At 37.0% G+C, this 27,489-nt stretch overlaps 1 pseudogene; it reads right to left on the reverse strand.

Annotated features, from left to right (window-relative positions):
• Window positions 1–22,156: 22,156 nt before the first annotated feature.
• Window positions 22,157–26,985, reverse strand: LOC147928538 (uncharacterized; annotated as a pseudogene).
• Between the last annotated feature and the right edge of the window lie 504 nt (window positions 26,986–27,489).

Raw genomic sequence — 27,489 nt, forward strand, 5'->3', positions numbered from 1 at the left:
GGATTGTTACATATTTTGACCCTATAAAGAGTAACATAGATGTTTACTGCTTCAAATCAATGTTTTCTCGGTTTTAGCCTCTTTCGGGATAAAATGGGTAAACCTGGTGTCTAAACACTCCAAATCCAACCCGAACTTTTATAATTAGTTAAAAGAATTGGATTGTCAAACATTCTGACCCTAGAAACAGTAACAAAACTGTTTACTGCTTCGAATCAATGTTTTCTTGGTTTTAGCCTGTTTCGGGACAAAATGGGTAAAAGTGGTGTCTAAACACTCCAAATTCAACCCGAACTCTTGTAATTAGTCAAATGCATTGGATTGTTTCATATTTTGACCCTATAAAGAGTAACATAGATGTTTACTGCTTCGAATCATTGTTTTCTTGGTTTTAGCCTCTTTCGGGATAAAATGGGTAAACCTGGTGTCTAAACACTCCAAATCCAACCCGAACTTTTATAATTAGTTAAAAGAATTGGATTGTCAAACATTCTGACCCTAGAAACAGTAACAAAACTGTTTACTGCTTCGAATCAATGTTTTCTTGGTTTTAGCCTGTTTGGGGACAAAATAGGTAAAAGTGGTGTCTAAACATTCCAAATTCAACCCGAACTCTTATAATTAGTCAAATGTATTGGACTGTCACAGATTCTGACCCTAGAAACAGTAACAATGCTGTTTACTGCTTCGAATCAATGTTTTCTTGGTTTTAGCCTGTTTCGGGACAAAATGGGTAAAAGTGGTGTCTAAACACTCCAAATTCAACCCGAACTCTTATAATTAGTCAAATGTATTGGATTGTTACATATTTTGACCCTATAAAGAGTAACATAGATGTTTACTGCTTCAAATCAATGTTTTCTCGGTTTTAGCCTCTTTCGGGATAAAATGGGTAAACCTGGTGTCTAAACACTCCAAATCCAACCCGAACTTTTATAGTTAGTTAAAAGAATTGGATTGTCAAACATTCTGACCCTAGAAACAGTAACAAAACTGTTCACTGCTTCGAATCAATGTATTCTTGGTTTTAGCCTGTTTCGGGACAAAATAGGTAAAAGTGGTGTCTAAACACTCGAAATTCAACCTGAACTCTTATAATTAGTCAAATGTATTGGATAGTTATATATTTTGACCCTATAAAGAGTAACATAACTGTTTACTGCTTCAAATCAATGTTTTCTCGGTTTTAGCCTCTTTCGGGATAAAATGGGTAAACCTGGTGTCTAAACACTCCAAATCCAACCCAAACTTTTATAATTAGTTAAAAGAATTGGATTGTCAAACATTCTGACCCTAGAAACAGTAACAAAACTGTTTACTGCTTCGAATCAATGTTTTCTTGGTTTTAGCCTGTTTCGGGACAAAATAGGTAAAAGTGGTGTCTAAACACTCCAAATTCAACCCGAACTCTTATAATTAGTCAAATGTATTGGATAGTTACATATTTTGACCCTATAAAGAGTAACATAACTGTTTACTGCTTCAAATCAATGTTTTCTCGGTGTTAGCCTCTTTCGGGACAAAATGGGTAAAAGTGGTGTCTAAACACTCCAAATTTAACCCAAACCTTTATAATTAGTCAAAAGAATTGGATTGTTACATATTTTGACCCAAGAAAGAGTAACATAGCTGTGTACTGCTTCGAAACAATGTTTTCTCTCGGTTTTAGCCTGTTTTCTTGGTTTAAGCCTGTTTTGGGATAAAACGGGCTTAAGTGTTGTCTAAACACTCCAAATTCATCCCGAACTCATACAATTAGTCAAATGCATTGGACTGTCACAGTTTCTGACCCTAGAAACAGTAACAATGCTGTTTACTGCTTCGAATCAATGTTTTCTTGGTTTTAGCCTGTTTCGGGACAAAATGGGTAAAAGTGGTGTCTAAACACTCCAAATTCAACCCGAACTCTTGTAATTAGTCAAATGCATTGGATTGTTACATATTTTGACCCTATAAAGAGTAACATAGATGTTTACTGCTTCGAATCATTGTTTTCTTGGTTTTAGCCTCTTTCGGGATAAAATGGGTAAACCTGGTGTCTAAACACTCCAAATCCAACCCGAACTTTTATAATTAGTTAAAAGAATTGGATTGTCAAACATTCTGACCCTAGAAACAGTAACAAAACTGTTTACTGCTTCGAATCAATGTTTTCTTGGTTTTAGCCTGTTTGGGGACAAAATAGGTAAAAGTGGTGTCTAAACATTCCAAATTCAACCCGAACTCTTATAATTAGTCAAATGTATTGGACTGTCACAGATTCTGACCCTAGAAACAGTAACAATGCTGTTTACTGCTTCGAATCAATGTTTTCTTGGTTTTAGCCTGTTTCGGGACAAAATGGGTAAAAGTGGTGTCTAAACACTCCAAATTCAACCCGAACTCTTATAATTAGTCAAATGTATTGGATTGTTACATATTTTGGCCCTATAAAGAGTAACATAGATGTTTACTGCTTCAAATCAATGTTTTCTCGGTTTTAGCCTCTTTCGGGATAAAATGGGTAAACCTGGTGTCTAAACACTCCAAATCCAACCCGAACTTTTATAATTAGTTAAAAGAATTGGATTGTCAAACATTCTGACCCTAGAAACAGTAACAAAACTGTTTACTGCTTCGAATCAATGTATTCTTGGTTTTAGCCTGTTTCGGGACAAAATAGGTAAAAGTGGTGTCTAAACACTCGAAATTCAACCCAAACTCTTATAATTAGTCAAATGTATTGGATAGTTATATATTTTGACCCTATAAAGAGTAACATAACTGTTTACTGCTTCAAATCAATGTTTTCTCGGTTTTAGCCTCTTTCGGGATAAAATGGGTAAACCTGGTGTCTAAACACTCCAAATCCAACCCAAACTTTTATAATTAGTTAAAAGAATTGGATTGTCAAACATTCTGACCCTAGAAACAGTAACAAAACTGTTTACTGCTTCGAATCAATGTTTTCTTGGTTTTAGCCTGTTTCGGGACAAAATAGGTAAAAGTGGTGTCTAAACACTCCAAATTCAACCCGAACTCTTATAATTAGTCAAATGTATTGGATAGTTACATATTTTGACCCTATAAAGAGTAACATAACTGTTTACTGCTTCAAATCAATGTTTTCTCGGTGTTAGCCTCTTTCGGGACAAAATGGGTAAAAGTGGTGTCTAAACACTCCAAATTTAACCCAAACCTTTATAATTAGTCAAAAGAATTGGATTGTTACATATTTTGACCCAAGAAAGAGTAACATAGCTGTGTACTGCTTCGAAACAATGTTTTCTCTCGGTTTTAGCCTGTTTTCTTGGTTTAAGCCTGTTTTGGGATAAAACGGGCTTAAGTGTTGTCTAAACACTCCAAATTCATCCCGAACTCATACAATTAGTCAAATGCATTGGACTGTCACAGCTTCTGACCCTAGAAACAGTAACAATGCTGTTTACTGCTTCGAATCAATGTTTTCTTGGTTTTAGCCTGTTTCGGGACAAAATGGGTAAAAGTGGTGTCTAAACACTCCAAATTCAACCCGAACTCTTATAATTAGTCAAATGTATTGGATAGTTACATATTTTGACCCTATAAAGAGTAACATAACTGTTTACTGCTTCAAATCAATGTTTTCTCGGTGTTAGCCTCTTTCGGGACAAAATGGGTAAAAGTGGTGTCTAAACACTCCAAATTTAACCCAAACCTTTATAATTAGTCAAAAGAATTGGATTGTTACATATTTTGACCCAAGAAAGAGTAACATAGCTGTGTACTGCTTCGAAACAATGTTTTCTCTCGGTTTTAGCCTGTTTTCTTGGTTTAAGCCTGTTTTGGGATAAAACGGGCTTAAGTGTTGTCTAAACACTCCAAATTCATCCCGAACTCATACAATTAGTCAAATGCATTGGACTGTCACAGTTTCTGACCCTAGAAACAGTAACAATGCTGTTTACTGCTTCGAATCAATGTTTTCTTGGTTTTAGCCTGTTTCGGGACAAAATGGCTAAAAGTGGTGTCTAAACACTCCAAATTCAACCCGAACTCTTGTAATTAGTCAAATGCATTGGATTGTTACATATTTTGACCCTATAAAGAGTAACAATGCTGTTTACTGCTTGGAATCAATGTTTTCTTGGTTTTAGCCTGTTTCGGGACAAAATGGGTAAAAGTGGTGTCTAAACACTCCAAATTCAACCCGAACTCTTGTAATTAGTAAAATGCATTGGATTGTTGCATATTTTGACCCTATAAAGAGTAACATAGATGTTTACTGCTTCAAATCAATGTTTTCTCGGTTTTAGCCTCTTTCGGGATAAAATGGGTAAACCTGGTGTCTAAACACTCCAAATCCAACCCGAACTTTTATAATTAGTTAAAAGAATTGGATTGTCAAACATTCTGACCCTAGAAACAGTAACAAAACTGTTTACTGCTTCGAATCAATGTTTTCTTGGTTTTAGCCTGTTTGGGGACAAAATAGGTAAAAGTGGTGTCTAAACATTCCAAATTCAACCCGAACTCTTATAATTAGTCAAATGTATTGGACTGTCACAGATTCTGACCCTAGAAACAGTAACAATGCTGTTTACTGCTTCGAATCAATGTTTTCTTGGTTTTAGCCTGTTTCGGGACAAAATGGGTAAAAGTGGTGTCTAAACACTCCAAATTCAACCCGAACTCTTATAATTAGTCAAATATATTGGATTGTTACATATTTTGACCCTATAAAGAGTAACATAGATGTTTACTGCTTCAAATCAATGTTTTCTCGGTTTTAGCCTCTTTCGGGATAAAATGGGTAAACCTGGTGTCTAAACACTCCAAATCCAACCCGAACTTTTATAATTAGTTAAAAGAATTGGATTGTCAAACATTCTGACCCTAGAAACAGTAACAAAACTGTTTACTGCTTCGAATCAATGTTTTCTTGGTTTTAGCCTGTTTCGGGACAAAATGGGTAAAAGTGGTGTCTAAACACTCCAAATTCAACCCGAACTCTTGTAATTAGTCAAATGCATTGGATTGTTTCATATTTTGACCCTATAAAGAGTAACATAGATGTTTACTGCTTCGAATCATTGTTTTCTTGGTTTTAGCCTCTTTCGGGATAAAATGGGTAAACCTGGTGTCTAAACACTCCAAATCCAACCCGAACTTTTATAATTAGTTAAAAGAATTGGATTGTCAAACATTCTGACCCTAGAAACAGTAACAAAACTGTTTACTGCTTCGAATCAATGTTTTCTTGGTTTTAGCCTGTTTGGGGACAAAATAGGTAAAAGTGGTGTCTAAACATTCCAAATTCAACCCGAACTCTTATAATTAGTCAAATGTATTGGACTGTCACAGATTCTGACCCTAGAAACAGTAACAATGCTGTTTACTGCTTCGAATCAATGTTTTCTTGGTTTTAGCCTGTTTCGGGACAAAATGGGTAAAAGTGGTGTCTAAACACTCCAAATTCAACCCGAACTCTTATAATTAGTCAAATGTATTGGATTGTTACATATTTTGACCCTATAAAGAGTAACATAGATGTTTACTGCTTCAAATCAATGTTTTCTCGGTTTTAGCCTCTTTCGGGATAAAATGGGTAAACCTGGTGTCTAAACACTCCAAATCCAACCCGAACTTTTATAGTTAGTTAAAAGAATTGGATTGTCAAACATTCTGACCCTAGAAACAGTAACAAAACTGTTCACTGCTTCGAATCAATGTATTCTTGGTTTTAGCCTGTTTCGGGACAAAATAGGTAAAAGTGGTGTCTAAACACTCGAAATTCAACCTGAACTCTTATAATTAGTCAAATGTATTGGATAGTTATATATTTTGACCCTATAAAGAGTAACATAACTGTTTACTGCTTCAAATCAATGTTTTCTCGGTTTTAGCCTCTTTCGGGATAAAATGGGTAAACCTGGTGTCTAAACACTCCAAATCCAACCCAAACTTTTATAATTAGTTAAAAGAATTGGATTGTCAAACATTCTGACCCTAGAAACAGTAACAAAACTGTTTACTGCTTCGAATCAATGTTTTCTTGGTTTTAGCCTGTTTCGGGACAAAATAGGTAAAAGTGGTGTCTAAACACTCCAAATTCAACCCGAACTCTTATAATTAGTCAAATGTATTGGATAGTTACATATTTTGACCCTATAAAGAGTAACATAACTGTTTACTGCTTCAAATCAATGTTTTCTCGGTGTTAGCCTCTTTCGGGACAAAATGGGTAAAAGTGGTGTCTAAACACTCCAAATTTAACCCAAACCTTTATAATTAGTCAAAAGAATTGGATTGTTACATATTTTGACCCAAGAAAGAGTAACATAGCTGTGTACTGCTTCGAAACAATGTTTTCTCTCGGTTTTAGCCTGTTTTCTTGGTTTAAGCCTGTTTTGGGATAAAACGGGCTTAAGTGTTGTCTAAACACTCCAAATTCATCCCGAACTCATACAATTAGTCAAATGCATTGGACTGTCACAGTTTCTGACCCTAGAAACAGTAACAATGCTGTTTACTGCTTCGAATCAATGTTTTCTTGGTTTTAGCCTGTTTCGGGACAAAATGGGTAAAAGTGGTGTCTAAACACTCCAAATTCAACCCGAACTCTTGTAATTAGTCAAATGCATTGGATTGTTACATATTTTGACCCTATAAAGAGTAACATAGATGTTTACTGCTTCGAATCATTGTTTTCTTGGTTTTAGCCTCTTTCGGGATAAAATGGGTAAACCTGGTGTCTAAACACTCCAAATCCAACCCGAACTTTTATAATTAGTTAAAAGAATTGGATTGTCAAACATTCTGACCCTAGAAACAGTAACAAAACTGTTTACTGCTTCGAATCAATGTTTTCTTGGTTTTAGCCTGTTTGGGGACAAAATAGGTAAAAGTGGTGTCTAAACATTCCAAATTCAACCCGAACTCTTATAATTAGTCAAATGTATTGGACTGTCACAGATTCTGACCCTAGAAACAGTAACAATGCTGTTTACTGCTTCGAATCAATGTTTTCTTGGTTTTAGCCTGTTTCGGGACAAAATGGGTAAAAGTGGTGTCTAAACACTCCAAATTCAACCCGAACTCTTATAATTAGTCAAATGTATTGGATTGTTACATATTTTGGCCCTATAAAGAGTAACATAGATGTTTACTGCTTCAAATCAATGTTTTCTCGGTTTTAGCCTCTTTCGGGATAAAATGGGTAAACCTGGTGTCTAAACACTCCAAATCCAACCCGAACTTTTATAATTAGTTAAAAGAATTGGATTGTCAAACATTCTGACCCTAGAAACAGTAACAAAACTGTTTACTGCTTCGAATCAATGTATTCTTGGTTTTAGCCTGTTTCGGGACAAAATAGGTAAAAGTGGTGTCTAAACACTCGAAATTCAACCCAAACTCTTATAATTAGTCAAATGTATTGGATAGTTATATATTTTGACCCTATAAAGAGTAACATAACTGTTTACTGCTTCAAATCAATGTTTTCTCGGTTTTAGCCTCTTTCGGGATAAAATGGGTAAACCTGGTGTCTAAACACTCCAAATCCAACCCAAACTTTTATAATTAGTTAAAAGAATTGGATTGTCAAACATTCTGACCCTAGAAACAGTAACAAAACTGTTTACTGCTTCGAATCAATGTTTTCTTGGTTTTAGCCTGTTTCGGGACAAAATAGGTAAAAGTGGTGTCTAAACACTCCAAATTCAACCCGAACTCTTATAATTAGTCAAATGTATTGGATAGTTACATATTTTGACCCTATAAAGAGTAACATAACTGTTTACTGCTTCAAATCAATGTTTTCTCGGTGTTAGCCTCTTTCGGGACAAAATGGGTAAAAGTGGTGTCTAAACACTCCAAATTTAACCCAAACCTTTATAATTAGTCAAAAGAATTGGATTGTTACATATTTTGACCCAAGAAAGAGTAACATAGCTGTGTACTGCTTCGAAACAATGTTTTCTCTCGGTTTTAGCCTGTTTTCTTGGTTTAAGCCTGTTTTGGGATAAAACGGGCTTAAGTGTTGTCTAAACACTCCAAATTCATCCCGAACTCATACAATTAGTCAAATGCATTGGACTGTCACAGTTTCTGACCCTAGAAACAGTAACAATGCTGTTTACTGCTTCGAATCAATGTTTTCTTGGTTTTAGCCTGTTTCGGGACAAAATGGGTAAAAGTGGTGTCTAAACACTCCAAATTCAACCCGAACTCTTATAATTAGTCAAATGTATTGGATAGTTACATATTTTGACCCTATAAAGAGTAACATAACTGTTTACTGCTTCAAATCAATGTTTTCTCGGTGTTAGCCTCTTTCGGGACAAAATGGGTAAAAGTGGTGTCTAAACACTCCAAATTTAACCCAAACCTTTATAATTAGTCAAAAGAATTGGATTGTTACATATTTTGACCCAAGAAAGAGTAACATAGCTGTGTACTGCTTCGAAACAATGTTTTCTCTCGGTTTTAGCCTGTTTTCTTGGTTTAAGCCTGTTTTGGGATAAAACGGGCTTAAGTGTTGTCTAAACACTCCAAATTCATCCCGAACTCATACAATTAGTCAAATGCATTGGACTGTCACAGTTTCTGACCCTAGAAACAGTAACAATGCTGTTTACTGCTTCGAATCAATGTTTTCTTGGTTTTAGCCTGTTTCGGGACAAAATGGCTAAAAGTGGTGTCTAAACACTCCAAATTCAACCCGAACTCTTGTAATTAGTCAAATGCATTGGATTGTTACATATTTTGACCCTATAAAGAGTAACAATGCTGTTTACTGCTTCGAATCAATGTTTTCTTGGTTTTAGCCTGTTTCGGGACAAAATGGGTAAAAGTGGTGTCTAAACACTCCAAATTCAACCCGAACTCTTGTAATTAGTCAAATGCATTGGATTGTTTCATATTTTGACCCTATAAAGAGTAACATAGATGTTTACTGCTTCGAATCATTGTTTTCTTGGTTTTAGCCTCTTTCGGGATAAAATGGGTAAACCTGGTGTCTAAACACTCCAAATCCAACCCGAACTTTTATAATTAGTTAAAAGAATTGGATTGTCAAACATTCTGACCCTAGAAACAGTAACAAAACTGTTTACTGCTTCGAATCAATGTTTTCTTAGTTTTAGCCTGTTTCGGGACAAAATAGGTAAAATGGGTGTCTAAACACTCCAAATTCAACACGAACTCTTATAGTTAGTCAAATGTATTGGATAGTTACATATTTTGACCCTATAAAGAGTAACATAACTGTTTACTGCTTCGAATCAATGTTTTCTCGGTTTTAGCCTCTTTCGGGACAAAATTGGTGGTGTCTAAACACTCCAAATTCAACCCGAACTTTTATAATTAGTTAAAAGAATTGGATTGTTACATATTTTGAACCTACAAAGAGTAACGTAGCTGTGTACTGATTCGAATCAATGTTTTCTCTCGGTTTTAACCTGTTTTCTTGGTTTGAGCCTGTTTTGTGATAAAACGAGTTTAAGTGTTGTCTAAACACTCCAAATTCATCCCGAACTCATACAATTAGTCAAATGCATTGTATTGTCCCAGATTCTGACCCTAGAAACAGTAACAAAGCTGTTTACTGCTTCGAATGAATGTATTCTTGGTTTTAGCCTGTTTCGGGACAAAATGGGTAAAAGTGGTGTCTAAACACTCCAAATTCAACCCGAACTCTTATAATTAGTCAAATGCATTGGATTGTTACATATTTTGACCCTATAAAGAGTAACATAGATGTTTACTGCTTCAAATCAATGTTTTCTCGGTTTTAGCCTCTTTCGGGATAAAATGGGTAAACCTGGTGTCTAAACACTCCAAATCCAACCCAAACTTTTATAATTAGTTAAAAGAATTGGATTGTCAAACATTCTGACCCTAGAAACAGTAACAAAACTGTTTACTGCTTCGAATCAATGTTTTCTTGGTTTTAGCCTGTTTCGGGACAAAATAGGTAAAAGTGGTGTCTAAACACTCCAAATTCAACCCGAACTCTTATAATTAGTCAAATGTATTGGATAGTTACATATTTTGACCCTATAAAGAGTAACATAACTGTTTACTGCTTCGAATCAATGTTTTCTCGGTTTTAGCCTCTTTCGGGACAAAATTGGTAAAAGTGGTGTCTAAACACTCCAAATTCAACCCGAACTTTTATAATTAGTCAAAAGAATTGGATTGTTACATATTTTGACCCAAGAAAGAGTAACATAGCTGTGTACTGCTTCGAAACAATGTTTTCTCTCGGTTTTAGCCTGTTTTCTTGGTTTAAGCCTGTTTTGGGATAAAACGGGCTTAAGTGTTGTCTAAACACTCCAAATTCATCCCGAACTCATACAATTAGTCAAATGCATTGGACTGTCACAGTTTCTGACCCTAGAAACAGTAACAATGCTGTTTACTGCTTCGAATCAATGTTTTCTTGGTTTTAGCCTGTTTCGGGACAAAATGGGTAAAAGTGGTGTCTAAACACTCCAAATTCAACCCGAACTCTTGTAATTAGTCAAATGTATTGGATTGTTACATATTTTGACCCTATAAAGAGTAACATAGATGTTTACTGCTTCAAATCAATGTTTTCTCGGTTTTAGCCTCTTTCGGGATAAAATGGGTAAACCTGGTGTCTAAACACTCCAAATCCAACCCGAACTTTTATAATTAGTTAAAAGAATTGGATTGTCAAACATTCTGACCCTAGAAAGAGTAACATAGCTGTGTAATGCTTCGAAACAATGTTTTCTCTCGGTTTTAGCCTGTTTTCTTGGTTTAAGCCTGTTTTGGGATAAAACGAGTTTAAGTGTTGTCTAAACACTCCAAATTCATCCCGAACTCATACAATTAGTCAAATGCATTGTATTGTCACAGATTCTGACCCTAGAAACAGTAACAATGCTGTTTACTGCTTCGAATCAATGTTTTCTTGGTTTTAGCCTGTTTCGGGACAAAATGGGTAAAAGTGGTGTCTAAACACTCCAAATTCAACCCGAACTCTTGTAATTAGTCAAATGCATTGGATTGTTTCATATTTTGACCCTATAAAGAGTAACATAGATGTTTACTGCTTCGAATCATTGTTTTCTTGGTTTTAGCCTCTTTCGGGATAAAATGGGTAAACCTGGTGTCTAAACACTCCAAATCCAACCCGAACTTTTATAATTAGTTAAAAGAATTGGATTGTCAAACATTCTGACCCTAGAAACAGTAACAAAACTGTTTACTGCTTCGAATCAATGTTTTCTTGGTTTAAGCCTGTTTTGGGATAAAACGGGCTTAAGTGTTGTCTAAACACTCCAAATTCATCCCGAACTCATACAATTAGTCAAATGCATTGTATTGTCACAGATTCTGACCCTAGAAACAGTAACAATGCTGTTTACTGCTTCGAATCAATGTTTTCTTGGTTTTAGCCTGTTTCGGGACAAAATGGGTAAAAGTGGTGTCTAAACACTCCAAATTCAACCCGAACTCTTATAATTAGTCAAATGCATTGGATTGTTACATATTTTGACCCTATAAAAAGTAACATAGATGTTTACTGCTTCAAATCAATGTTTTCTCGGTTTTAGCCTCTTTCGGGATAAAATGGGTAAACCTGGTGTCTAAACACTCCAAATCCAACCCAAACTTTTATAATTAGTTAAAAGAATTGGATTGTCAAACATTCTGACCCTAGAAACAGTAACAAAACTGTTTACTGCTTCGAATCAATGTTTTCTTGGTTTTAGCCTGTTTCGGGACAAAATAGGTAAAAGTGGTGTCTAAACACTCCAAATTCAACCCGAACTCTTATAATTAGTCAAATGTATTGGATAGTTACATATTTTGACCCTATAAAGAGTAACATAACTGTTTACTGCTTCGAATCAATGTTTTCTCGGTTTTAGCCTCTTTCGGGACAAAATTGGTAAAAGTGGTGTCTAAACACTCCAAATTCAACCCGAACTTTTATAATTAGTCAAAAGAATTGTATTGTTACATATTTTGACCCAAGAAAGAGTAACATAGCTGTGTACTGCTTCGAAACAATGTTTTCTCTCGGTTTTAGCCTGTTTTCTTGGTTTAAGCCTGTTTTGGGATAAAACGGGCTTAAGTGTTGTCTAAACACTCCAAATTCATCCCGAACTCATACAATTAGTCAAATGCATTGTATTGTCACAGATTCTGACCCTAGAAACAGTAACAATGCTGTTTACTGCTTCGAATCAATGTTTTCTTGGTTTTAGCCTGTTTCGGGACAAAATGGGTAAAAGTGGTGTCTAAACACTCCAAATTCAACCCGAACTCTTGTAATTAGTCAAATGCATTGGATTGTTTCATATTTTGACCCTATAAAGAGTAACATAGATGTTTACTGCTTCGAATCATTGTTTTCTTGGTTTTAGCCTCTTTCGGGATAAAATGGGTAAACCTGGTGTCTAAACACTCCAAATCCAACCCGAACTTTTATAATTAGTTAAAAGAATTAGATTGTCAAACATTCTGACCCTAGAAACAGTAACAAAACTGTTTACTGCTTCGAATCAATGTTTTCTTGGTTTTAGCCTGTTTGGGGACAAAATAGGTAAAAGTGGTGTCTAAACATTCCAAATTCAACCCGAACTCTTATAATTAGTCAAATGTATTGGACTGTCACAGATTCTGACCCTAGAAACAGTAACAATGCTGTTTACTGCTTCGAATCAATGTTTTCTTGGTTTTAGCCTGTTTCGGGACAAAATGGGTAAAAGTGGTGTCTAAACACTCCAAATTCAACCCGAACTCTTATAATTAGTCAAATGTATTGGATTGTTACATATTTTGACCCTATAAAGAGTAACATAGATGTTTACTGCTTCAAATCAATGTTTTCTCGGTTTTAGCCTCTTTCGGGATAAAATGGGTAAACCTGGTGTCTAAACACTCCAAATCCAACCCGAACTTTTATAATTAGTTAAAAGAATTGGATTGTCAAACATTCTGACCCTAGAAACAGTAACAAAACTGTTTACTGCTTCGAATCAATGTTTTCTCTCGGTTTTAGCCTGTTTTCTTGGTTTAAGCCTGTTTTGGGATAAAACGAGCTTAAGTGTTGTCTAAACACTCCAAATTCATCCCGAACTCATACAATTAGTCAAATGCATTGGACTGTCACAGATTCTGACCCTAGAAACAGTAACAATGCTGTTTACTGCTTCGAATCAATGTTTTCTTGGTTTTAGCCTGTTTCGGGACAAAATGGGTAAAAGTGGTGTCTAAACACTCCAAATTCAACCCGAACTCTTATAATTAGTCAAATGCATTGGATTGTTACATATTTTGATCCTATAAAGAGTAACATAGATGTTTACTGCTTCAAATCAATGTTTTCTCGGTTTTAGCCTCTTTCGGGATAAAATGGGTAAACCTGGTGTCTAAACACTCCAAATCCAACCCGAACTTTTATAATTAGTTAAAAGAATTGGATTGTCAAACATTCTAACCCTAGAAACAGTAACAAAACTGTTTACTGCTTCGAATCAATGTTTTCTTAGTTTTAGCCTGTTTCGGGACAAAATAGGTAAAATGGGTGTCTAAACACTCCAAATTCAACACGAACTCTTATAGTTAGTCAAATGTATTGGATAGTTGCATATTTTGACCCTATAAAGAGTAACATAACTGTTTACTGCTTCGAATCAATGTTTTCTCGGTTTTAGCCTCTTTCGCGACAAAATTGGTGGTGTCTAAACACTCCAAATTCAACCCGAACTATTATAATTAGTTAAAAGAATTGGATTGTTACATATTTTGACCCTACAAAGAGTAACGTAGCTGTGTACTGATTCGAATCAATGTTTTCTCTCGGTTTTAACCTGTTTTCTTGGTTTGAGCCTGTTTTGTGATAAAACGAGTTTAAGTGTTGTCTAAACACTCCAAATTCATCCCGAACTCATACAATTAGTCAAATGCATTGTATTGTCCCAGATTCTGACCCTAGAAACAGTAACAAAGCTGTTTACTGCTTCGAATGAATGTTTTCTTGGTTTTAGCCTGTTTCGGGACAAAATGGGTAAAAGTGGTGTCTAAACACTCCAAATTCAACCCGAACTCTTATAATTAGTCAAATGCATTGGATGGTTACATATTTTGACCCTATAAAGAGTAACATAGATGTTTACTGCTTCAAATCAATGTTTTCTCGGTTTTAGCCTCTTTCGGGATAAAATGGGTAAACCTGGTGTCTAAACACTCCAAATCCAACCCGAACTTCTAAAATTAGTTAAAAGAATTGGATTGTCAAACATTCTGACCCTAGAAACAGTAACAAAACTGTTTACTGCTTCGAATCAATGTTTTCTTAGTTTTAGCCTGTTTCGGGACAAAATAGGTAAAATGGGTGTCTAAACACTCCAAATTCAACACGAACTCTTATAATTAGTCAAATGTATTGGATAGTTACATATTTTGACCCAATAAAGAGTAACATAACTGTTTACTGCTTCGAATCAATGTTTTCTCGGTTTTAGCCTCTTTCGGGACAAAATGGGTAAAAGTGGTGTCTAAACACTCCAAATTTAACCCAAACCTTCATAATTAGTCAAAAGAATTGGATTGTTACATATTTTGACCCTAGAAAGAGTAACATAGCTGTGTACTGCTTCGAAACAATGTTTTCTCTCGGTTTTAGCCTGGTTTCTTGGTTTAAGCCTGTTTTGGGATAAAACGGGCTTAAGTGTTGTCTAAACACTCCAAATTCATCCCGAACTCATACAATTAGTCAAATGCATTGGACTATCACAGATTCTGACCCTAGAATCAGTAACAATGCTGTTTACTGCTTCGAATCAATGTTTTCTTGATTTTAGCCTGTTTCGGGACAAAATGGGTAAAAGTGGTGTCTAAACACTCCAAATTCAACCCGAACTCTTATAATTAGTAAAATGCATTGGATTGTTGCATATTTTGACCCTATAAAGAGTAACATAGATGTTTACTGCTTCAAATCAATGTTTTCTCGGTTTTAGCCTCTTTCGGGATAAAATGGGTAAACCTGGTGTCTAAACACTCCAAATCCAACCCGAACTTTTATAATTAGTTAAAAGAATTGGATTGTCAAACATTCTGACCCTAGAAACAGTAACAAAACTGTATACTGCTTCGAATCAATGTTTTCTCTCGGTTTTAGCCTGTTTTCTTGGATTAAGCCTGTTTTGGGATAAAACGGGCTTAAGTGTTGTCTAAACACTCCAAATTCATCCCGAACTCATACAATTAGTCAAATGCATTGGACTGTCACAGATTCTGACCCTAGAAACAGTAACAATGCTGTTTACTGCTTCGAATCAATGTTTTCTTGGTTTTAGCCTGTTTCGGGACAAAATGGGTAAAAGTGGTGTCTAAACACTCCAAATTCAACCCGAACTCTTATAATTAGTCAAATGCATTGGATTGTTACATATTTTGACCCTATAAAGAGTAACATAGATGTTTACTGCTTCAAATCAATGTTTTCTCGGTTTTAGCCTCTTTCGGGATAAAATGGGTAAACCTGGTGTCTAAACACTCCAAATCCAACCCGAACTTTTATAATTAGTTAAAAGAATTGGATTGTCAAACATTCTGACCCTAGAAACAGTAACAAAACTGTTTACTGCTTCGAATAAATGTTTTCTTAGTTTTAGCCTGTTTCGGGACAAAATAGGTAAAATGGGTGTCTAAACACTCCAAATTCAACACGAACTCTTATAGTTAGTCAAATGTATTGGATAGTTACATATTTTGACCCTATAAAGAGTAACATAACTGTTTACTGCTTCGAATCAATGTTTTCTCGGTTTTAGCCTCTTTCGGGACAAAATTGGTGGTGTCTAAACACTCCAAATTCAACCCGAACTTTTATAATTAGTTAAAAGAATTGGATTTTTACATATTTTGACCCAAGAAAGAGTAACATAGCTGTGTAATGCTTCGAAACAATGTTTTCTCTCGGTTTTAGCCTGTTTTCTTGGTTTAAGCCAGTTTTGGGATAAAACGGGCTTACGTGTTGTCTAAACACTCCAAATTCATCCCGAACTCATACAATTAGTCAAATGCATTGGACTGTCACAGATTCTGACCCTAGAATCAGTAACAATGCTGTTTACTGCTTCGAATCAATGTTTTCTTGATTTTAGCCTGTTTCGGGACAAAATGGGTAAAAGTGGTGTCTAAACACTCCAAATTCAACCCGAACTCTTATAATTAGTCAAATGCATTGGATTTTTACATATTTTGACCCTATAAAGAGTAACATAGATGTTTACTGCTTCGAATCAATGTTTTCTCGGTTTTAGCCTCTTTCGGGACAAAATTGGTGGTGGCTAAACACTCCAAATTCAACCCGAACTTTTATAATTAGTTAAAAGAATTGGATTGTTACATATTTTGACCCTAGAAAGAGTAACATAGCTGTGTACTGCTTCGAAACAATGTTTTCTCTCGGTTTTAGCCTGTTTTCTTGGTTTAAGCCTGTTTTGGGATAAAACGGGCTTAAGTGTTGTCTAAACACTCCAAATTCATCCCGAACTCATACAATTAGTCAAATGCATTGGACTGTCACAGATTCTGACCCTAGAATCAGTAACAATGCTGTTTACTGCTTCGAATCAATGTTTTCTTGATTTTAGCCTGTTTCGGGACAAAATGGGTAAAAGTGGTGTCTAAACACTCCAAATTCAACCCGAACTCTTATAATTAGTAAAATGCATTGGATTGTTGCATATTTTGACCCTATAAAGAGTAACATAGATGTTTACTGCTTCAAATCAATGTTTTCTCGGTTTTAGCCTCTTTCGGGATAAAATGGGTAAACCTGGTGTCTAAACACTCCAAATCCAACCCGAACTTTTATAATTAGTTAAAAGAATTGGATTGTCAAACATTCTGACCCTAGAAACAGTAACAAAACTGTTTACTGCTTCGAATCAATGTTTTCTCTCGGTTTTAGCCTGTTTTCTTGGTTTAAGCCTGTTTTGGGATAAAACGGGCTTAAGTGTTGTCTAAACACTCCAAATTCATCCCGAACTCATACAATTAGTCAAATGCATTGGACTGTCACAGATTCTGACCCTAGAAACAGTAACAATGCTGTTTACTGCTTCGAATCAATGTTTTCTTGGTTTTAGCCTGTTTCGGGACAAAATGGGTAAAAGTGGTGTCTAAACACTCCAAATTCAACCCGAACTTTTATAATTAGTCAAATGCATTGGATTGTTACATATTTTGACCCTATAAAGAGTAACATAGATGTTTACTGCTTCAAATCAATGTTTTCTCGGTTTTAGCCTCTTTCGGGATAAAATGGGTAAACCTGGTGTCTAAACACTCCAAATCCAACCCGAACTTTTATAATTAGTTAAAAGAATTGGATTGTCAAACATTCTGACCCTAGAAACAGTAACAAAACTGTTTACTGCTTCGAATAAATGTTTTCTTAGTTTTAGCCTGTTTCGGGACAAAATAGGTAAAATGGGTGTCTAAACACTCCAAATTCAACACGAACTCTTATAGTTAGTCAAATGTATTGGATAGTTACATATTTTGACCCTATAAAGAGTAACATAACTGTTTACTGCTTCGAATCAATGTTTTCTCGGTTTTAGCCTCTTTCGGGACAAAATTGGTGGTGTCTAAACACTCCAAATTCAACCCGAACTTTTATAATTAGTTAAAAGAATTGGATTTTTACATATTTTGACCCAAGAAAGAGTAACATAGCTGTGTAATGCTTCGAAACAATGTTTTCTCTCGTTTTTAGCCTGTTTTCTTGGTTTAAGCCAGTTTTGGGATAAAACGGGCTTAAGTGTTGTCTAAACACTCCAAATTCATCCCGAACTCATACAATTAGTCAAATGCATTGGACTGTCACAGATTCTGACCCTAGAATCAGTAACAATGCTGTTTACTGCTTCGAATCAATGTTTTCTTGATTTTAGCCTGTTTCGGGACAAAATGGGTAAAAGTGGTGTCTAAACACTCCAAATTCAACCCGAACTCTTATAATTAGTCAAATGCATTGGATTTTTACATATTTTGACCCTATAAAGAGTAACATAGATGTTTACTGCTTCGAATCAATGTTTTCTCGGTTTTAGCCTCTTTCGGGACAAAATTGGTGGTGGCTAAACACTCCAAATTCAACCCGAACTTTTATAATTAGTTAAAAGAATTGGATTGTTACATATTTTGACCCTAGAAAGAGTAACATAGCTGTGTACTGCTTCGAAACAATGTTTTCTCTCGGTTTTAGCCTGTTTTCTTGGTTTAAGCCTGTTTTGGGATAAAACAGGCTTAAGTGTTGTCTAAACACTCCAAATTCATCCTGAACTCATACAATTAGTCAAATGCATTGGACTGTCACAGATTCTGACCCTAGAATCAGTAACAATGCTGTTTACTGCTTCGAATCAATGTTTTCTTGATTTTAGCCTGTTTCGGGACAAAATGGGTAAAAGTGGTGTCTAAACACTCCAAATTCAACCCGAACTCTTATAATTAGTAAAATGCATTGGATTGTTGCATATTTTGACCCTATAAAGAGTAACATAGATGTTTACTGCTTCAAATCAATGTTTTCTCGGTTTTAGCCTCTTTCGGGATAAAATGGGTAAACCTGGTGTCTAAACACTCCAAATCCAACCCGAACTTTTATAATTAGTTAAAAGAATTGGATTGTCAAATATTCTGACCCTAGAAACAGTAACAAAACTGTTTACTGCTTCGAATCAATGTTTTCTCTCGGTTTTAGCCTGTTTTCTTGGTTTAAGCCTGTTTTGGGATAAAACGGGCTTAAGTGTTGTCTAAACACTCCAAATTCATCCCGAACTCATACAATTAGTCAAATGCATTGGACTGTCACAGATTCTGACCCTAGAAACAGTAACAATGCTGTTTACTGCTTCGAATCAATGTTTTCTTGGTTTTAGCCTGTTTCGGGACAAAATGGGTAAAAGTGGTGTCTAAACACTCCAAATTCAACCCGAACTCTTATAATTAGTCAAATGCATTGGATTGTTACATATTTTGACCCTATAAAGAGTAACATAGATGTTTACTGCTTCGAATCAATGTTTTCTCGGTTTTAGCCTCTTTCGGGACAAAATTGGTGGTGGCTAAACACTCCAAATTCAACCCGAACTTTTATAATTAGTTAAAAGAATTGGATTGTTACATATTTTGACCCAAGAAACAGTAACAAAACTGTTTACTGCTTCGAATCAATGTTTTCTTGGTTTTAGCCTGTTTGGGGACAAAATAGGTAAAAGTGGTGTCTAAACATTCCAAATTCAACCCGAACTCTTATAATTAGTCAAATGCATTGGACTGTCACAGATTCTGACCCTAGAATCAGTAACAATGCTGTTTACTGCTTCGAATCAATGTTTTCTTGATTTTAGCCTGTTTCGGGACAAAATGGGTAAAAGTGGTGTCTAAACACTCTAAATTCAACCCGAACTCTTATAATTAGTCAAATGCATTGGATTTTTACATATTTTGACCCTATAAAGAGTAACATAGATGTTTACTGCTTCGAATCAATGTTTTCTCGGTTTTAGCCTCTTTCGGGACAAAATTGGTGGTGGCTAAACACTCCAAATTCAACCCGAACTTTTATAATTAGTTAAAAGAATTGGATTGTTACATATTTTGACCCTAGAAAGAGTAACATAGCTGTGTACTGATTCGAATCAATGTTTTCTCTCGGTTTTAACCTGTTTTCTTGGTTTAAGCCTGTTTTGGGATAAAACGGGCTTAAGTGTTGTCTAAACACTCCAAATTCATCCCGAACTCATACAATTAGTCAAATGCATTGGACTGTCACAGATTCTGACCCTAGAAACAGTAACAAAGCTGTTTACTGCTTCGAATGAATGTTTTCTTGGTTTTAGCCTGTTTCGGGACAAAATGGGTAAAAGTGGTGTCTAAACACTCCAAATATAACCCGAACTCTTATAATTAGTCAAATGCATTGGATTGTTACATATTTTGACCCTATAAAGAGTAACATAGATGTTTACTGCTTCAAATCAATGTTTTCTCGGTTTTAGCCTCTTTCGGGATAAAATGGGTAAACCTGGTGTCTAAACACTCCAAATCCAACCCGAACTTTTATAATTAGTTAAAAGAATTGAATTGTCAAACATTCTGACCCTAGAAACAGTAACAAAACTGTTTACTGCTTCGAATCAATGTTTTCTTAGTTTTAGCCTGTTTCAGGACAAAATAGGTAAAATGGGTGTCTAAACACTCCAAATTCAACACGAACTCTTATAATTAGTCAAATGTATTGGATAGTTACATATTTTGACCCTATAAAGAATAACATAACTGTTTACTGTTTCGAATCAATGTTTTCTCGGTTTTAGCCTCTTTCGGGACAAAATGGGTAAAAGTGGTGTCTAAACACTCCAAATTTAACCCAAACCTTCATAATTAGTCAAAAGAATTGGATTGTGACATATTTTGACCCTAGAAAGAGTAACATATCTGTGTACTGCTTCGAAACAATGTTTTCTCTCGGTTTTAGCCTGTTTTCTTGGTTTAAGCCTGTTTTGGGATAAAACGGGCTTAAGTGTTGTCTAAACACTCCAAATTCATCCCGAACTCATACAATTAGTCAAATGCATTGGACTGTCACAGATTCTGACCCTAGAATCAGTAACAATGCTGTTTACTGCTTCGAATCAATGTTTTCTTGATTTTAGCCTGTTTCGGGACAAAATGGGTAAAAGTGGTGTCTAAACACTCCAAATTCAACCCGAACTCTTATAATTAGTCAAATGCATTGGATTTTTACATATTTTGACCCTATAAAGAGTAACATAGATGTTTACTGCTTCGAATCAATGTTTTCTCGGTTTTAGCCTCTTTCGGGACAAAATTGGTGGTGGCTAAACACTCCAAATTCAACCCGAACTTTTATAATTAGTTAAAAGAATTGGATTGTTACATATTTTGACCCTAGAAAGAGTAACATAGCTGTGTACTGATTCGAATCAATGTTTTCTCTCGGTTTTAACCTGTTTTCTTGGTTTAAGCCTGTTTTGGGATAAAACGGGCTTAAGTGTTGTCTAAACACTCCAAATTCATCCCGAACTCATACAATTAGTCAAATGCATTGGACTGTCACAGATTCTGACCCTAGAAACAGTAACAAAGCTGTTTACTGCTTCGAATGAATGTTTTCTTGGTTTTAGCCTGTTTCGGGACAAAATGGGTAAAAGTGGTGTCTAAACACTCCAAATTCAACCCGAACTCTTATAATTAGTCAAATGCATTGGATTGTTACATATTTTGACCCTATAAAGAGTAACATAGATGTTTACTGCTTCAAATCAATGTTTTCTCGGTTTTAGCCTCTTTCGGGATAAAATGGGTAAACCTGGTGTCTAAACACTCCAAATCCAACCCGAACTTTTATAATTAGTTAAAAGAATTGAATTGTCAAACATTCTGACCCTAGAAACAGTAACAAAACTGTTTACTGCTTCGAATCAATGTTTTCTTAGTTTTAGCCTGTTTCGGGACAAAATAGGTAAAATGGGTGTCTAAACACTCCAAATTCAACACGAACTCTTATAATTAGTCAAATGTATTGGATAGTTACATATTTTGACCCTATAAAGAGTAACATAACTGTTTACTGTTTCGAATCAATGTTTTCTCGGTTTTAGCCTCTTTCGGGACAAAATGGGTAAAAGTGGTGTCTAAACACTCCAAATTTAACCCAAACCTTCATAATTAGTCAAAAGAATTGGATTGTTACATATTTTGACCCTAGAAAGAGTAACATATATGTGTACTGCTTCGAAACAATGTTTTCTCTCGGTTTTAGCCTGTTTTCTTGGTTTAAGCCTGTTTTGGGATAAAACGGGCTTAAGTGTTGTCTAAACACTCCAAATTCATCCCGAACTCATACAATTAGTCAAATGCATTGGACTGTCACAGATTCTGACCCTAGAATCAGTAACAATGCTGTTTACTGCTTCGAATCAATGTTTTCTTGATTTTAGCCTGTTTCGGGACAAAATGGGTAAAAGTGGTGTCTAAACACTCCAAATTCAACCCGAACTCTTATAATTAGTCAAATGCATTGGATTGTTACATATTTTTGTAAGTTTAGACACAAAATAGAATGAGGAGATCGAGTGTGTAGAACAAGTGAGTTTGTGTTTAGTTAAGTGAGTAAACGAGTGAGAGAGGCGGAGAGAGTGTAAGCGAGAAAGTGTAGAAGAAGAAAAGACCTTCTTACTTGATTTAGTTCATGGTTACAATCTAAATATAGTCATATACAAAGAGAATATTCTACTAAGATGCTATGTACAAATACACACACTGAAAGTGACATCTCCTTAATAGCACATGTGATTCTTCCTTTGGCTTCCCACTTGCACATCCACTTGCACAATGCCGCCAACGGCTAAATGGGGAGGTTCTCGAAGTCTTGTGACCGTTGGAGGCTGTCTTCAATGGGTTGGACTTGCAAGGCCCCTAAATGGTACGGACGGCCCAATGTGTTAGTTGTACGGACGTACGGACGTACGGACGTACGGACGTACGGACGTACGGACAGGGGTGTGTGTGTTCATACTCCCCCTCAAGCTTGATCATGAGCATTGATCAAGCTTGGACTCATGCACACACCCCTCATTAAAAACCTTAGTATAGAAAACCTCTTGGGAAAAACTATACTCAAGGGAAAAAGAGTGTAGGTGTCATGTGTAGATACTCATGGCCGATTGAGATCTTTGAGGCCAAGTTTGGAGTGAATGTACTCACATACTTGTGGGCTGGCTGCCTTTGTAAGGATATCAGCTAGTTGTTCTTTGCTGTTGGTGTGACATGGGAGAGTGACACCAAGCTGAATCTGTTCTCGCACCTTGTGACAATCGACCTCAATGTGTTTTGTCCTCTCGTGAAACACCGAGTTTGTGGCTATGTGAATAGCAGCTTCATTGTCACAGTGCATTGTGATAGGTTTTGATGACTCAACTCCAAGATCCTTCAATAATGCTTTCAGCCACATCAATTCTGTAGTTAGCTTCCTCATGGCCCTATACTCCGCTTCAGCACTTGACAGGGATACCACCTTTTGTTTCTTGCTTTTCCATGTGACAAGATTGCCTCCTAGGAATGTGCAATATCCGGTGGTTGATCTACGGTCTTCGCGGTCGCCGGCGTAATCAGCATCACAATATCCTACTAGTTCCGTGTTCTCATTGTGTCCCATCCAGATTCCTTGTCCAGGTGCACCTTTGATGTATTTGAGGATCCGGTTCACCATGATCCAATGATGGACAGTTGGGTTTTGCATATGCTGGCTGGCCTGGTTCACAGCAAAACAAATGTCAGGTCGAGTAATAGTAAGGTATATAAGCTTACCTACTAGCCGTCGATATCGTGTGACATCTTCAAATGGAGCCGCCTCAAGCTCCCCCTTTCCTCCTGCTTTATAGTTTTCTTCAAGTGGTGTTGTCACAGCCTTTGAACCAAGTTTTCCTGCTTCAGCTAAGAGATCAAGTGCATATTTTCTTTGTGATAAGAATAATCCCTCATTAGTCCTACATACCTCTATCCCAAGGAAATACTTAAGTTCTCCAAGGTCTTTAATATCAAATACTGATTTTAGGAAATCTTTGGTGTCTTGAATCCCTACCTTGTCACTTCCAGATATGATGATATCATCAACATATACTAGAATGACTATAATACCTTTATCACTTGGTAGTGTGAAGAGGGTGTGATCAGCTTCTGATTTGCGGAAGCCTCTCCCAAGCAATGTAGTGCTTAGTTTGTGGTACCATGCTCTTGGAGATTGTTTTAAACCATATATGGCCTTGTTGAGCTTAAAGACTTTCCCAGGTCCAATGGTGTCTTCTAGGCCAGGTGGTGGCCTCATGTACACCTCATCCTCTAGTTCACCTTGTAAGAACGCATTCTTAACGTCCATTTGCCAAAGCTCCCAATCCAAGTTGGTGGCCAAGGATAGAACTACTCGAACTGTGTGTAGTTTGGCCACCGGAGCAAACGTATCAAGATAGTCCTCCCCATACGTTTGTGTAAACCCGCGTGCGACGAGGCGGGCCTTATGGCGTTCAATCTCCCCATCACTCCTGTATTTAATGGTGAAGATCCATCGTGAGGTGACCGCCTTCTTCCCTTTGGGTAACTCGGCTTCATCCCATGTGTGGTTTTTCTCCATAGCTACTCTCTCAGCATGAACCGCATCACACCATACCTTGTGCTCCTTAGCCTCATCATATGTTTGTGGGATCCAATGCTTATCAATTCGGCCAAGGAAGGCTTGGTGTTCCACCGGTAAGTGAGCCAACGTGCACACCGCTTGAATCGGATGTGCTACGGCGGCATTGTTATAGTACACACGCGTGTTTTGCCAGTTAGACGGGGGAAACTTGAGTCTTTGGCTGCGTCTCAAGGGAATGACTTCCTCAATGTCATCACCCTCGTATCCATTGACATGGTTTTCATTTGTCTCGTCCGGATGAATCGCATCCTCAAGATTCTCCGAGGGAGTCGCTTCATGATGTAATGGGGCCATTGGCGTTGGGTGATTGTTAGACTCGCTGGAGCTGCTTTCTATAGGTGGCTCAGGCTCTCTTGGTGGGTTTGGCTTGGGTGAGATAGGGGCGTCCCGATCGTTCTGATCGTTTGTGACGCCTAGCCGTTCGAGTATGATCCGGAGGTTTGTTGCCCGATCGGATGGAGGGTTTGACAAGTCTCGTAGGTCATCCCAGTTTTTCTTGTTGTAGTATCCTTGATGCTCCAAGAACTTCACATCCCGAGATACTAAGACCCTTTTGGCTTCATGATCATAGCACTTATACCCTTTTTGTGTTGTCGAATAGCCAATGAACATTGCCTTGGTGCTCTTGGCCTCAAGTTTGTCGCGTAATTCACCTGGTCTCAACACAAAGCAAGTACAACCAAATACTCTTAAGTGGTCAAACGTAGGTTTTTCTTTGTTTAATACCTCAAATGGAGAGACGTCTTGTAAAATCCTTGTGGGTATGCGATTGATGAGATAACACGCCGCAAGGACAGCATCACTCCAAAAACGTTTTGGGACATTAGTGTGAAACATCATGGACCGAGCCACTTCCATTAGGTGCTTGTTCTTCCTTTCCGCAACACCATTTTGTTGTGGAGTGTAAGGGCAACTGGTTTGATGAATTATGCCAAATTTGGTGAGATGTTGTTTAAAGGCATGACTTGTGTATTCTCCCCCATTATCTGATCTCAATATTTTAATCTTTGCATTATAATGGTTAGTCATATAATTTTGGAAACTAATAAATGCTTCAAGAACTCTATCCTTAGAAGGAAGCAAGGTTAGCCAAGTATACTTAGACTTTTCATCAATAAAAGTAACAAAATACTTTTGATTTTCTCTAGATAAGCATGGAGATGTCCATATATCAGAATGAACAAGATCAAAGCAATTTTCATAAATAGTTAAAGACTTAGAAAAAACCGATTTGCAATGTTTACCAAGGATACATGCTTCACATTCAGCATTTTTGAAAGAAATATTTGGAAACATGAGTTCTAGAGCTCGAAAGTGAGGGTGTCCTAGCCTAGCATGCCAAATAGGATCATTAGGTTTAACAATAACCGAATTAAAACAAGATGAAGAAGAAGAAGATAGGTTCAAATCCTCAAGCACATAGAGATCATCCTTAGATCCTCCTTGGCCAAGAACTTTACTTGTCTCAATATCCTGAAAATAAACCTTATTAGGACCAAATATTGCATAGCAATTTAAATCAGTGGTAGCTCTCTTAACTGATAGCAAGTTAGATGTGAAACTAGACATGTAAAAGGCCTTAGATACTTTATCAAATAATTTTAAGTTTCCTATTCCCTTAACCGGTACTTTTTCACCATTTGCAATAGTCACATTCCCTAAGGCAGGTTCAATGTCACTAATCAGCTTAGGATCACTAATCATGTGATGAGATGCCCCTGAATCTACTATAAGGGGTTTATCCGGTTTTAAGGCAAGAAATGAGTTACCGGAGGCCTCCTTGATGGCTTTGATGAGGGCGTCCAGGTCTGACCTCTTCACCAGCTCCGAGGATGGGGCTAGTGCAGTACCATTCCCTTCAATAACTCGGTGGTTTGTGTCCGTTGTTGTCACTTCCCCCACTATAGCCGCTTGGTGAGCCTTTGGACCTCCACGGTTGGTCATGCCTCGGTTGACTCTAAGGTGGGGATGAAGGATCCAGCAGCGGCTCTTGAAGTGGCCGGGCTTCTTACAATGGTCACATACTGGAGGATTTTTGTCATCATGTCGGTAGAACCTTTGTTTGCAGCCGCTGCCTCCACCTTATTTGCGGTTACAAGTTCACCTTTATTTCCAAATAGCCCCATGGAGCCATGCTCCTTTTGTATCTGGCTGCACACCTCATCTAGGCTAGGAAGCTTGTCGGACCTCAAGATATGTTTTATGAGATCATTGTAAGATGGATTCAGTGTGAGAAGGAGGCCGAACACCTTGTCTTGCTCGCGCCTCTCGTTCAAGATGGCCGGATCAAGCGTCGCCGGCCTAAGCATTTCAAGCTCAGCCCAAAGAGACCGAAACTTTCCAAAGTGTTTTGTGAACTCCATGTCTTCTTGGCTAAGATTGTTAATGGCCCTCTTGATCTCAAAGACTCGGTTCAAATTGGTGGTGTTACCGAACACATTTTGCAATGTGTCCCATAGATCCTTGGCCGTTTCACAATATGAATAGGCTTCGAGTATTGGAGCATCAAGAGAGTTTTGGATGATGGCAAGCACACTTTGGTCTTCTTGAAACCATTTGTCTTCACCACTTGTGACCGCTTCTTTGCCGTCTTTGGTAGGCTCTTCCTTGGGAGCCTCACTTGTGGTAATATGGGTCCAAAGCCCTCGGCCGCATAGTGCCGTCTTTGTGGTTCTTGCCCACAACAAGTAGTTCTCCCCTTTGAGAGTAACTGGAACAATCAAGGTCTTGGTGCCTTCCATGGAGTTTTGTCCACCGGTTTATAGTATTACCCAACGGTTAAAGAGAAGAGTGTTTAGCGTTTGAAACCAACACAAGAGGAACAATAAAGCGGAAGTTTGTGATGAGTGTGTAACTAGGAACAATGTTGCTCTGATACCATGTAAGTTTAGACACAAAAGAGAATGAGGAGATCGAGTGTGTAGAACAAGTGAGTTTGTGTTTAGTTAAGTGAGTAAACGAGTGAGAGAGGGGGAGAGAGTGTAAGCGAGAAAGTGTAGAAGAAGAAAAGACCTTCTTACTTGATTTAGTTCATGGTTACAATCTAAATATAGTCATATACAAAGAGAATATTCTACTAAGATGCTATGCACAAATACACACACTGAAAGTGACATCTCCTTAATAGCACATGTGATTCTTCCTTTGGCTTCCCACTTGCACATCCACTTGCACAATGCCGCCAACGGCTAAATGGGGAGGTTCTCGAAGTCTTGTGACCGTTGGAGGCTGTCTTCAATGGGTTG

The sequence above is a fragment of the Camelina sativa genome, chromosome 14 (genome assembly GCF_030686135.1).
Source record: "Camelina sativa cultivar CO46 ecotype springtype chromosome 14, ASM3068613v1".
Lineage (NCBI taxonomy): Eukaryota > Viridiplantae > Streptophyta > Magnoliopsida > Brassicales > Brassicaceae > Camelina > Camelina sativa.